Source organism: Ovis canadensis, chromosome X (genome assembly GCF_042477335.2).
Source record: "Ovis canadensis isolate MfBH-ARS-UI-01 breed Bighorn chromosome X, ARS-UI_OviCan_v2, whole genome shotgun sequence".
NCBI classification, from domain to species: Eukaryota; Metazoa; Chordata; class Mammalia; order Artiodactyla; family Bovidae; genus Ovis; species Ovis canadensis.
The window spans coordinates 58,285,605-58,298,351 of NC_091727.1; the positions used below are offsets into that span (position 1 = coordinate 58,285,605).

Below are 12,747 nucleotides of genomic sequence, written 5' to 3' on the forward strand. Positions count from 1 at the left end.
GCTGGTGCACGGGGACGATCCAGAGAGATGATATGGGGTGGAAGGTGGGAGGGGGGTTCAGGATTGGGAACTCATGTACACCTGTGGTGGATTCATGTCAATGTATGGCAAAACCAATACAGTATTGTAAAGCAAAATAAAGTAAAAAAAAAAAAAAAGAAGAAGAAGAACGTGAAAGAGGAGAGTGAAGAAGTTGGCTTAAAGCTCAACATTCAGAATACTAAGATCATGGCATCTGGTCCCATCACTTCATGGCAAATAGATGGGGAAACAGTGGAAACAGTGTCAGACTTTATTTTTCTGGGCTCCAAAATCAATGCGAATGTGACTGCAGCCATGAAATTAAAAGATGCTTGCTCCTTGGAAGGAAAGTTATGACCAACCTACACAGCATATTCAAAAGCAGAGACATTACTTTGCCAACCAAGGTCTGTCTAGTCAAGGCTTTGGTTTTTCCAGTGGTCATGTATGGATGTGAGAGTTGGACTATAAAGAAAGCTGAGCGCCAAAGAATTGATGCTTTTGAACTGTGGTGTTGGAGAAGACTCTTGAGAGTCCCTTGGACTGCAAGGAGATCCAACCAGTCCATCCTAAACGAGATCAGTCCTGGGTGTTCATTGGAGGGACTTATGTTGAAACTGAAAGCCACCTGATGCAGAGAGCTGACTCATTTGAAAAGACCCTGATGCTGGGAAAGATTGAGGGCTGGAGAAGGGGAAGACAGAAGATGAGACAGTTGGATGGCATCACCGACACAATGGACATGGGTTTGGGTCGACTCCGGGAGTTGGTGATGGACAGGGAGGCCTGGCGTGCTGTGGTTCATGGGGTTGCAAAGATTCGGACATGAATGAGGAACTGAACTGAACTGAACAGCCAGGTTAATAACTGCTCTAGGGCTGCAAATCTTGGTTCAAGACCTAAAGAGAGCCTACATACTGATAGTAAATATGTGTTTGGTGTCTGTTGTGTTATGAGACAAATTTGAAAAAAAAAAAGGGGGGGATTCTTGACTTCAGTGGGAACTAAAATATCTCATGGAAAATCAATATCCAAGTAATTAGCACCTTTGCAGCTACCTGTTCAGACATTAGTAATCCATTGTAGAGCCCACATAGGGCAGAACGACCAAATTTCTAAAGGCAATGATTTTGCTGACAGAGGTGCAAAAGTCACTGTTAAAACATAGCCGATTTAACTTAGAAGTCCCACTTCTAATACAACAAGAAACTTTCATTGTTTTAAATAATATGTTTTTTGAACCTGCTGAGCTTGCATGTGCAGGGGGTGGGGCCCCGTGGCTTCCCTCTACGTCTCCAGGCCACCGAGGTCCGTATCAATCCTGTAGAGTTCAACCCTGACTTCACAGTGCGTATGATACCCAAAGTGGAGTGGGCAGCGCTTCTGGAGGCTGTGGACACCCTGCATCTGACTGAGGTGCCTGAAGAGCTGATTCAGGGATATGAGCACAACGAGGAATTTCTGAGAAAGATGCACCACGTGCTGCTGGAGGTGGAGGTGTTGGGCACCCTGCAATGCCCAAAGTCAGGACATCTATTCCCCTTCAGCCGTGGGATACCCAACATGCTGCTGAGCGATGAGGAAACTGAGACTTAAACTGTGCCAGGCACCAGTTTTTCACTCTATGATTGCGTATATCTTTGTTTACACTTATCTTGTTTGCTAGTCCTATCCTGTGTATCCCTACCCCTTGACCCAGTGACACACCACACACAGTGTTTTTGAGCTTGATATTATATTTTTTTTCTCATTAAATGTTCAAAACCAAAATAATAATAATAATAATATACCTTCTAAAAGAAAATGAACAAATGGGTTAAGAAAAAAGCTAAAAAGAAGTTTGACTATACTATGGAAAGTACCTAACAATATAATTCCTATTCCATGGTCTGTATACTTGGCTGGTATCATTGTGTCATCAACAAACTGTTAAGAGCAATTTTAAAGGTATGAGACTCTCACTACAACTATCAAAAAGATGAACTCACTCAAAACGTATTAAAGAGATGTGCTATCTGTCAGCAGAATTCTGTATAGGCTACTCCCATGGTAAGCACCAGAAGTTTTTCCGAAGCAACTTAGCCAACAGGAACTGCTAGTAGTTGGATTTCATAGAAGTGATGCTGGCAGAAGGTAAGAGATTTTGTCTACTTATGGTGTGTATGATGTCAGAATGGCCTGAAGTTTTCCTTTCTTCAAAAAGACAACACTCAGGCAATGGTGAAGGTTCTCTTAATAAATATAATTTACACCTTGGGGATACCAGGCATATTGAATCAGACAGAAAGTCACTTTATTTCCACTGGTGTTCAGTAATTATAAAATGTTTGCAGATTTCTATGAGCTATCATATACCCTATCATTCTTAATCCTGTGGACATGTATTAATATAACAAATGAATCGAACTCTGAAGAAACTCACTTGCCAAGATTCAGCAACCAATTAGGGTAAAAAGGCCTACAGCTTTATCATTAGCTTGTTAGAAATTAGAGCACCCTTGCCAGCAAGCATGAAATCACTCTCTTTGAACTTATAAATAGCAGGCCTATGAATTTTGGTCTGAGACCATGTCCTGTGCCTAATTTAATTGAATCTTCCCATAATCACATTCAGGTCTTAACAAGGTTTCTCTCTTCCTCAGAAACTCTGAGACATAAAGTCATAAGAACCTGGAAGGACCCCCTGGAAAAAGTCTGCCACATCTATCAAAAAGGAGATCTCATCTACATAAAAGTGTCCCAGGAAAAGACAGGCTGTCCCCACACTGGGAGAAACCTTTCCAAGTGCTCATTCCCCATGTAGGCTATTCAAGTTAAAAAAAAAAACTGGATCCATGCTTTTCCTGTGAAGCCAGCATCTCAGAAGGACTGGACTGTTGCTCCCACAAAGGACTTGAAATTTAAGTTTTCTAAAGTGACTGATACTGGTGTTGAGCTCAACTGAAAAGAGGTTGAAGGGTAGCAGAATATGCCACTTTGGCATAAGGATTATTTTGAGCTGAACGCAGTTGAGAAGAAGCAGGTACAAGAAAAGCTCCCTGCCCTCCCATTTGCCTAAAAGCAAGATAAAAATTTTCATGGGAGACTGGGACTCAAATATATACACTACTATTTATTTAGAAAATAGATAACTAATCAGAGCCTATTGAATAGCACAGGGAACTCTACTCAACATTCTGTAATGACATATACAGAAAAAGAATTTTCAAAAGAATGGGTATATGTATATGTATAACAGATTCACTTTGCTGTACAGTAGAAACTAACACAACATTGTAAACCAACTATACTACAATAAACATTTTTTAAAGATATAAATTTTCAACAATGTCTCTCTTCTCTTCTTTACCAGGACAAAAGTTAATCATGGAAGGCAACTTTAGATCCTTTCAGCCTGGAGATGGCACCTATGTAACAAACTTTATTAACTAGCCTTTATCTACCAGTAGTCTCCTCCCATATATTTACCTTCCCACAGTATGCTGCCCTTGGAAGATTAAAACTGCTTTCTTTTGTCCGGTCATTTCCCCATAAATTTACTGTTGTTTGTTAAAGATGCTATATGAACAAGCATACTAAGCTGCAGCTTTGAGTTACTTCTCATTGTTCCCTGGGTATTGCCCATATATACTTGATGCCCATATATACTTGAGGTATATAAGTTAATAAACTTGTTTTCTCATATTAATTTGTCTTTTGTTAAAGGGCTCTCGGCCAAGAATTTAGAGGCGTGGAAAGAAAATTATTTTTTTTTTTTATCCCCTACAAGCAAACATTACTATTCTCATAGTCTGCCTTGCTGGCCTTGTCATAGGAGGGTTATTTCAATTACCTATAAATCAGATTTTACTAGAAAACATATATTACACTGTTTTTTTTCCTATGCTCCAAGTAATGGTCTCCACAATTACATATTTCTGATCAATTCCATACTGTATTCTTAAAACAGACATGATCTGGACTTAAAATTTAAAACAACCCAATTATTGGCAGAATAAAGGTGAAACCATCTTCATGAGTAATTTTTGATAATACCAAAGCAAAGTAACTAATATGAATCAAGATACTCCAGCCCTAAATTTGATACAAAAAATGTTTTGCTAACTACTTTGACTGGAAGGATCTTTATAGAAGAATTCTCTTAACTATACTACAAACAAGAGAACTGTTGCTCTCTCACTTTTTCTACTGTAGGAGTTTAGTTCAATAAAACTACTGATAGCTGTAAAGACAGTCACAGTAAATTGCTTGTGTGTGCTAAGTGTCTTCGTTGTGTCTGACTCCATGCTACGCTATGGACTGCAGCCCACCACGTTCCTCTGTCCATGGGATTCTCCAGGCAAGAATACTGGAGTGGGTTGCCATGCCCTCCTCCAGGGGATCTTCCTGACTCAGGGATGGAACCCACGTCTCTTGTGCTCCTGCCTTGGCAGGCAGGTTCTTTACTCCTAGAGCCACTTACCTCATCCAAACTGGTGAGAAACCTATCAACAGACATATATATATATAAAAGAGATCTCCCTACTACATATAGAATATCGCAATGCCCTGACCCTGTTTTAATAGCCCCCTAGGATTATTGGTGGATAGTTTCTCTTAATATATCTGAGGCTAATACCAGTCTTCAAAACCAGACATGTATCTCTTGAGCTCTCTCATTATGAAGTCTGTGTAAGGGACCTGTTTGGGGCTGTACAAGAGCAAAAGGAGGCTTATTAGAGTGTAATCCTGGAAGAAACAGGAGCAGGCACAGGTATAGCTAACTCTTTTGATAGTGAGACTGTGAATAATAAACTTAGTGTTTTGGAATAGTTAAAAAAGCACATAATACAACTGCATGGAATACAACTGGATGGAATCATGTCATGCAAAATGTTTAAAAGCCGTGGAAACTCAAGTCAAATAAAAATTGAGAACATATGGGAATTGGACTGTTTGGAATGATGTAATAATAGAGCAAAAATCACCATACAGGTCTCAGAGCCACTCAACTGGACAGTCTAGAAGCAGTTAGTCATCAAATAACTCCAGAATAGCATCACTAGTTCAGAATTACAGCACTGTTCATATTCAAAAGAACACTCAGTGAATTAGTGTTAGACTATGGCTTTACCAGTAGGGATAGAAGAATAGTGTGAAATCATCTAATTAATAGACAAACAGAAATCTAGCATTTATAGCTAGCAATTGCAGAGGATAGGTCTTATGACACTGGATTAATTTTAGGATGCACATTCTCTCCAGTCCTGGTACGGATAAACAAAAGAAGATGCCTATTATTCATGGAGATTTGCATGCCTGTTACTGATTTGGACTAAGGCAAGCAATGGCTCAGAGGCTGGGTTGTTCCTCAAGACTTAAAATAATTAAGTGAAAGTGAAAGTCACTCAGTCATATCCAACTCTTTGTGATCCCATGGACTATGCAGTCCATGGAATTCTCTAGGCCAGAATACTGAGTGGGTAGCCTTTCCCTTCTCCATGGGATCTTCCCAACCCAGGGATCGAACCCAGGTCTCTCGCATTGCAGGCAGATTCTTTACCAGCTGAGCCACAGGGGAAGCCCCAAAATAATTAAAGCGAAATACATTAAGCACTGGAAGTTCAATCTGTACCCTTCAAAGAGTGTTTCATAATAATATACTAGAAATGACTATGGGTGTCTTTGTGTTTTGCATCTGGGAAATATTATCTGGGGAGATGGAACCATTACTGTATCACTAAATTATGTATGTGTGATGCTAATTATTGAAAGACAAGAACTCAGGAGAAATTCACTGGACCTTGTAAGAAAAAACTCAATTAAAAATTAATTATCAGGCCTCCAGAGAGCTACACCTAGGGCTTAGATTGGGTAAGACTTCATAAGTTTTGTGTTTTTTTTTTTTAAGCTGTTCAGTCATGTCCCACTCTTTGTGACCCCATGGACTGTAGCCTGCCATGCTCCTCTGTCTATGGAATTTTCCAGGCAAGAATACTGGAGTGGGTTGCCATTTCCTTAGGAACTACAAAGTAGTACTTAAATAAGTAATCATTTGAAAGAGCAAGCAACAAAGATAACATAACAATTTATAAAAGTAACATGAGTAACAGAGAACTTCTTCACAATTGCTAATCAAGAATGTGCTCTAACCACTGATAAGACATATTTAAAGGTTTTTTCCTCCAACATGTATATTGCACTTTTTAAAAAAATGGCAGTACAGTTGCTTTACAATGTTGTATTAGTTTCCGCTGTACAACAAACTGAATCAGCTATATGTATACATATATCCCCTTCCTTTTGGACCTCGCTTCCACACCCCTGCCCCAATCCCATCCATCTAGGTCATCACAGAGCACCGAGCTGAGCTCCCTGTGCTATAGAGTAGGTTCCTTGCATTGACATTTATATTTTTATTCCCTCCCGCAACCCCGGTGTAAACTTTATTATATGGCTTTCCTCCTTACACCTAGTTGACACATGCAATATCCATAAACAAAAACCCTAGTTAACAAAGATAGGAGTGGACAGACAGTATTGTACCATAAGCTATCGTAGTGGAGGTCCCTTCAAATAGTAGACATATTTGTGCTGTCAGAAGAGAACATGGTGTTTCTGATCCTTGTAGCTGTTGGAAGAGAGGTATCAGGAGGTGCAAAGATGCCTTAGAAAGGTAAACTTTCTCTCTGGTTTTTCAACTATTTTCAATCTGAGAAAGGTAAACGGTCTTTGTTGTTTTTCTTTTTCTTTTTTAAATTTATTTAATTGGAGGCTAATTACTTTACAATACTGTAGTGGTTTTTGCCAAACATCAACATGAATCAGCCACGGGCGCACATGTGTTCCCCATGCAGAATCCCCCTCCCACCTCCCTCCCCATCCCATCCCCCAGGGTCATCCCAGTGCACTAGCCCTGAGCACCCTGTCTCATGCATCGAGCCTGGACTGGTGATCCACTTCACATATGATAATATACACGTTTCAACACTACCCTCTCAAATCATCCCACCCTCACCTTCTCCCACAGAGTCCAAAAGACTGTTTTTTACATCTGTATCTCTTTTGCTGTCTCGCATATAGGGTCATCGTCACCATCTTTCTAAATTCCATATATATGTGTTAGTATACTGTATTGGTGTTTTTCTTTCTGACTTACTTCACTCTGTAAAATAGGCTCCAGTTTCATCCACCTCATTAGAACTGATTCAAATGTATTCTTTTTAATGGCTAAGTAATATTCCACTGTGTATACGTACCACAGCTTTCCTATCCATTCTTTTGCTCATGCACATCTAGGTTGCTTCCATGTCCTGGCTACTCTAAACAGTGCTGCAATGAACACTCGGGTACACGTGTCTCTTTCAATTCTGGTTTCCTCAGTGTGTATGCCCAGCAGTGGGATTGCTGGGTCATATGGCAGTTCTATTTCCAGTTTTTTAAGGAATCTCCACACTGTTCTCCATAGTGGCTGTCCTAGTTTGCATTCCCACCAACAGTATAAGAGGGTTCCTTTTATTTGGCACCCTCTCCAGCATTTATTGTTTGTACCATTCTGACTGGCATGAGATGGCACCTTATTGTGGTTTTGATTTGCATTTCTCTGATAATGACTGATGTTGAGCATCTTTTCATGTGTTTGTTAGCCATCTGTATGTCTTCTTTGGAGCAATGTCTGTTTAGTTCTTTGGCCCATTTTTTGATTGGGTCATTTATTTTTCTGGAATTGAGCTGTAGGAGCTAATTGTATATTTTTGAGATTAATTGTTTGTCAGTTGCTTCATTTGCTATTATTTTCTCCCATTCTGAAGGCTACACTGACTTAAAATTCATCCTATGGTGATTTTCCTAACTGCTTTATTTTGCTATTATATGGACTTGCTAGATATTTAGGTGGCAGCACACTGCCCAGAAAAAGGTAGAAATTACAATGGAGATAATTAGAAAAGTGTGCTGTTATTATAAAAGGGAAAGTGCAAGGATTTTTAAAAATGGAATTTTCCCTGTTACTGAAAGAGATCTTCTCCCTTTTCTTAGAGTATTTCCTTGAGAAAACTGGTATTTGTAAATGCTTCCTCTGCCACTTACATGTATATCAAAATATATGTAAATTTTTTAAATGGTTAAATAAGCCTTTTGTCAGCATTATAACACAGGAATGTTTTTCTTAAGGACCTGGGATTTTCTTAAGGGTTTTCTTAAGGGCCACCTCACTGACATGTAAACATTAAGGAAGATGGTACTCTATATCTTTGTCACCTTATCCTAGGTGCCTGGCTCTAAGCTGTAACTATTTGATTGTCATAGAGAAAAGAGAAGTTCAATTTTGCCTTTGGATAAAGGCAATTAACTAGCACAGACAGCCATTCCCATTATCAGCTGAACTTAGGATGAACTACAAAAGAATGCATGACAAATTGTCTTGTTAAGTCCTCTTGCATGAGGACTTGATAAATTATCATGTGTCTTGAAAACCAGCATGTATTGGACTCTATATGCTCTGTCACAGAAAAGGATGAATGAGATTTCCTTCAGTCTTTGCAATCTCTTTAGCTAACTGCTTGTGATACACACTGCAGTCTGCTTTGATGCTTGTGTGCTGTGCTGTGTTTACTCTCTCAGTTGTGTCCAACTCTTTGTGACCCCATGGACTGCAGCCCACTACGCCCCTCTGTCCATGGGGAATCTCCAGGCAAGAATACTGGAGTGAGATGCCATCCTCCTCCAGGGGATCTTCCCAACCTAGGGATCAAACCCAGGTCTACCATATTGCAGGTGGATTCTTTACCATCTGAGCCACCAAGGAAGCCTAAGAATACTGGAGTGGGTAGCCTATTGCTTCTCTAGGGGAACTTCCCCACCCAGGAATCGAACTGGGGTCTGCTGCATTGCAGGTGGATTCTTTACCAGTTGAGCTACCCAGGAAGCCCTGCTTTGATGCTTATTCCATAACAAAACCATTTTCTATTTTATATGTGCAGAGATTTCATGGGTTGCCAAGAGCTTTAACTTTTTTTCCCCCTAAAATGCAAACATGCTGACTATGGCTACTGATTTTTCTGTGACTATAAAGTATCCCATCACTGACTCAGGAGTCTCATGGCTCCTGTCAACATACTTGAAACTGTGGCACACTAGCTTGTTAGCATAAAATCTTCACCCTTTCACAGTTCTTCACACCAAGCACCAAGACCAATCAGCATTCACATGGCAAGACCTTCTATATACGTTGGCAGTACTCTCCCAGGGGTAATGAGAACACCACCAGTGAGTGGGTCAGACTTTAACAAGACTGCCTCTACCCTCTGCTGTCCAAACTTTTCACTGTATAGATGAAGTCTTGGTTAGCCACTCAGAAGCCTTTGTCTCAATGGCTCCACCCATAGTATTATCATGCCTTTGCCACATCAGAGGTGGCTGGTAAACCCTGACAAAATACAAATAAAGTGTCTGGGACCTCTGGATGGATTCATGATGCTCTATTTCTCTTGCAGTCAAAGAAAACCTTCTACCTCTTTGAACCCTACGCCAAAAAAGGAAGTCCAGCACCATCTTGGGCTCTTTCGGAAAAGGAGACAGTATGTACCTTGCCTGGACATTCTACTAGATCCTTCATATTTGCTAAACCGCAATGTCCTTTGAGTGGGGCCAAAACCAATGGGCCAGTATAGGATGCTATCCGGCATGCTGTGGCACATTCTCTGCTCTCTACCTTCCGAGTCCTCAAAGCCTCAATGACCCTGCTGAGTTACCAGTCTGTGTAACTGATGGTATTGCCTGTTGGAGCCAGTAGCAAAGGGAAGCCCATTTGGAAAAGCTTCTTAGGGTACCAGCTTTTCTTCTTCCTTACACAGCTACTACCTATACCCCTTATGAAAAGCAGCTATTAGTTTTCTACTGGGCCCTTGTCCAAACTGAACACCTGACCCATGGAGGCCATCTAGCCTGATAGTCCCATGTGGGGGTAGGTCAATTCAGACTTGATGACTGACAAGGTGGGAAGTACCCAACAAGCCTCCATTTGTCAAAAGGAAAGAGTATATTCAAGAGCACAGCTGGCCTGGCTCCAGCAGCATCTTGGCTTCAGAGGAAAATGGGACAGCTATCCCTTTGGGGGAAAATTTATTTCCCACTCTGCCAACCATACAGCAAGGCTGCTGGGCTTTGTGGGGCACTTGATTCATAGACAATTCCTCAAGTGCCTGAACCTGATCCACTAACAACTGGGCTTAGCTGGAATCTAACATTCTACTCTGGGCTCTTCAACCTTAGCAGAACTGAGAATGGATGTGGGCGCTCCCTTCAGCAGGCAGAACTCAAGGCTATTCTTATAACTCTGGCCAGTACTCCCTTTGATATCTATTGACTCTGGAGCTACAGCCAACGTCCAGTTGTTCAGTCTCCCACTTGGAAGACTACCAGCTGGGAAGCTGGATGGCCCTGTTTAGTATGGTGAGTAATGGAAACAAATCGGGGCTGCTTACTGAATGGTCTGGGTCACCTATGTAGGTCTCATGGTAACGGTCCATTCTCTGATGCCACTGACTAGAATCATACTGCTGATGGAGCTTTCAGGACCCAGACCACTACTATTACTTTTCTGCATCCATCATCACGTGGACATGGCAACAAACACATCCATCATCACAGACTGGGCACAAATTACAAGACTATATCTTTCTGATGCAGAAGTTACCATAGCCGGCCAAATTATCACTCCTTCTAAAAAATGGTCTGTTGGGATGAGGAAGAGCACACTGCATGAATTGTGGGCCTGCCTGCTTCTGGCACACAGCATCACATCTCAAGAACCCATTCTCAGGGATTTCACTGTATGCTGTTGCATACAATTGTTGATATTTTTTCAGGTTGAAGTGCTGATATTTCAGTCTGCTCAGCTGACTCCAGCCACTCCACTGCGGCCCTTAGAATTAATCAGTGTCAGGTATTCAGCATCCTGGACTATTTATTTGAAGCCTGAGAGTGGTACACCTTTTACTGCAAAAGTCATGTAATGATAGGCTGATAGTCAAGGTATCTGATGGACTTCCATACTCACTACCATCCACTGCATCTGGTATGGTCAAGCACTGGAACAGCCTCCTCAAAAATGGACTCAAATTAGGAACTGATCAATCAAACCTATGTAGTAAGAGCGCTAAAAACAATAATTGGTGCCCTCAGGAGAAAATATGGCAGCCCAGACAGTTCAGTGTGACTAAATGCTGCCTTAGGGGATACTGCTGCTGCTGCTGCTAAGCCACTTCAGTCGTGTCTGACTCTGCACGACCCCATAGACGGCAGCCCACCAGGCTCCCTCATCCCTGGGATTCTCCAAGCAAGAGTACTGGAGTGGGGTGCCATTGCCTTCTCCGTAGGGGATACTAGAAATGCATAAAAACAATACAGTGAAAATGCCAGTGCTAAAACAACATAGGCCAGAAAAGAGCTCTGATTCAGCAGGTTCCTGTTAAGGGGAACACAGGAGGAAGTTCAGCATCCATAAACCAAGAGCCTGGCTGGGGGCAAGCCCCTTGAGCTTTTTATCAGTTAAAGAAAAAGGGAAAATACAGCTTTGATAAGAGAAAGTTTTTCTTTATAGAAACATTCCAGCCAATAAATCCAGAAGGAATGACAGAATTAGAACATCACCATTTTGTAACTCCTAGTGAATTAATGATCTAGGCAATGATAAAAATCAATCATCAGATAAAAAACTAATGAGGAACCTAATAAAGAATGGATTAGGCTAACAACCTCTAATATCACAAAAAGAATCAACCAGGGGGGTGGTCCTAAGATGGCGGAGGAACAGGACAGGGAAACCACTTTCTCCCTCACAAATTCATCAAAAGAACATTTCAACGCTGAGTAAACTTCACAAAACAACTTCTGAATGCTGACAGAGGACATCAGGCACCCAGAAAAGCTGATCATTACCTTCAAAAACCAGAAAAGCAGATCATTATCTTCAAAAACAGGTAGGAAAACTATAAAAGATGGAAAAAAGAGACAAAAGAGGTAGGGAGGGAGCTCTGTCCCGGGAAGGGAGTCTTAAAAAGAGAGAAGTTTCCAAACACCAGGAAACACTCTCGCTGCTGAGTCTGTGGTGAGCCTTGGAAGCACAGAGGGCAACATAACAAGGAGGAAAAATAAATAAATAATTGAAACCAACAGATTATGAGCCCAACGGTAACTCCCCCAGCAGAGAAGCAGTGCAGACGCCTGCATCCGCCACTAGCAAGTGGGGGCTGGGCAGGGGGGGCACGGGCTACAGTGCTTTTTAAGAATCAGGCTGGAATGCCCCCAGCATAACCAGAGTGAACTAACTTGGGCTAGCAAACCAGACTGAGGGATAGCTACCACGCAAAAAGCTCTAACATAAGACACTGCCAGGACCACGCACAGAACAAAGGACAGAACAGAATCAGCCGGCTGCAGACCATCCCCTTCCGGTGACAGGCAGCCAGAGCCGGAAGGGCCGGAAGGGGGCAATCGCAGTCCAGAGAAACTTCCAAACTGCAAGCAAGCTTCTTTGCTAACTAAGACTTCTTGGGGTTCTGGACAGTCACCATCTGCCTAAGAAGGGGCGCCAGTTGTACACCCAGAAAACTGAGCAGCAGGGACGGGAAAGGCAAAGTTGCAGCAACTGCGCTCACCAAATACCCGAGCTGCTTGGACCTGGGAAGGGCACAAAACGCAGGCCCAACTGAGTCTGTGCCTCTGAGGACTACCTGAGTGCCTGAG

At 41.8% G+C, this 12,747-nt stretch overlaps 1 protein-coding gene and 1 pseudogene across 2 annotated transcripts in view; one reads left to right on the forward strand and one right to left on the reverse strand.

Annotated features, from left to right (window-relative positions):
- The window catches only part of ZNF81 (zinc finger protein 81), a 123,702-nt gene that overhangs the window by 88,474 nt on the left and 22,481 nt on the right, over positions 1-12,747 (reverse strand). The window lies entirely within an intron of this gene.
- LOC138930085 (multifunctional methyltransferase subunit TRM112-like protein pseudogene) lies at positions 1,261-1,617 on the forward strand (annotated as a pseudogene).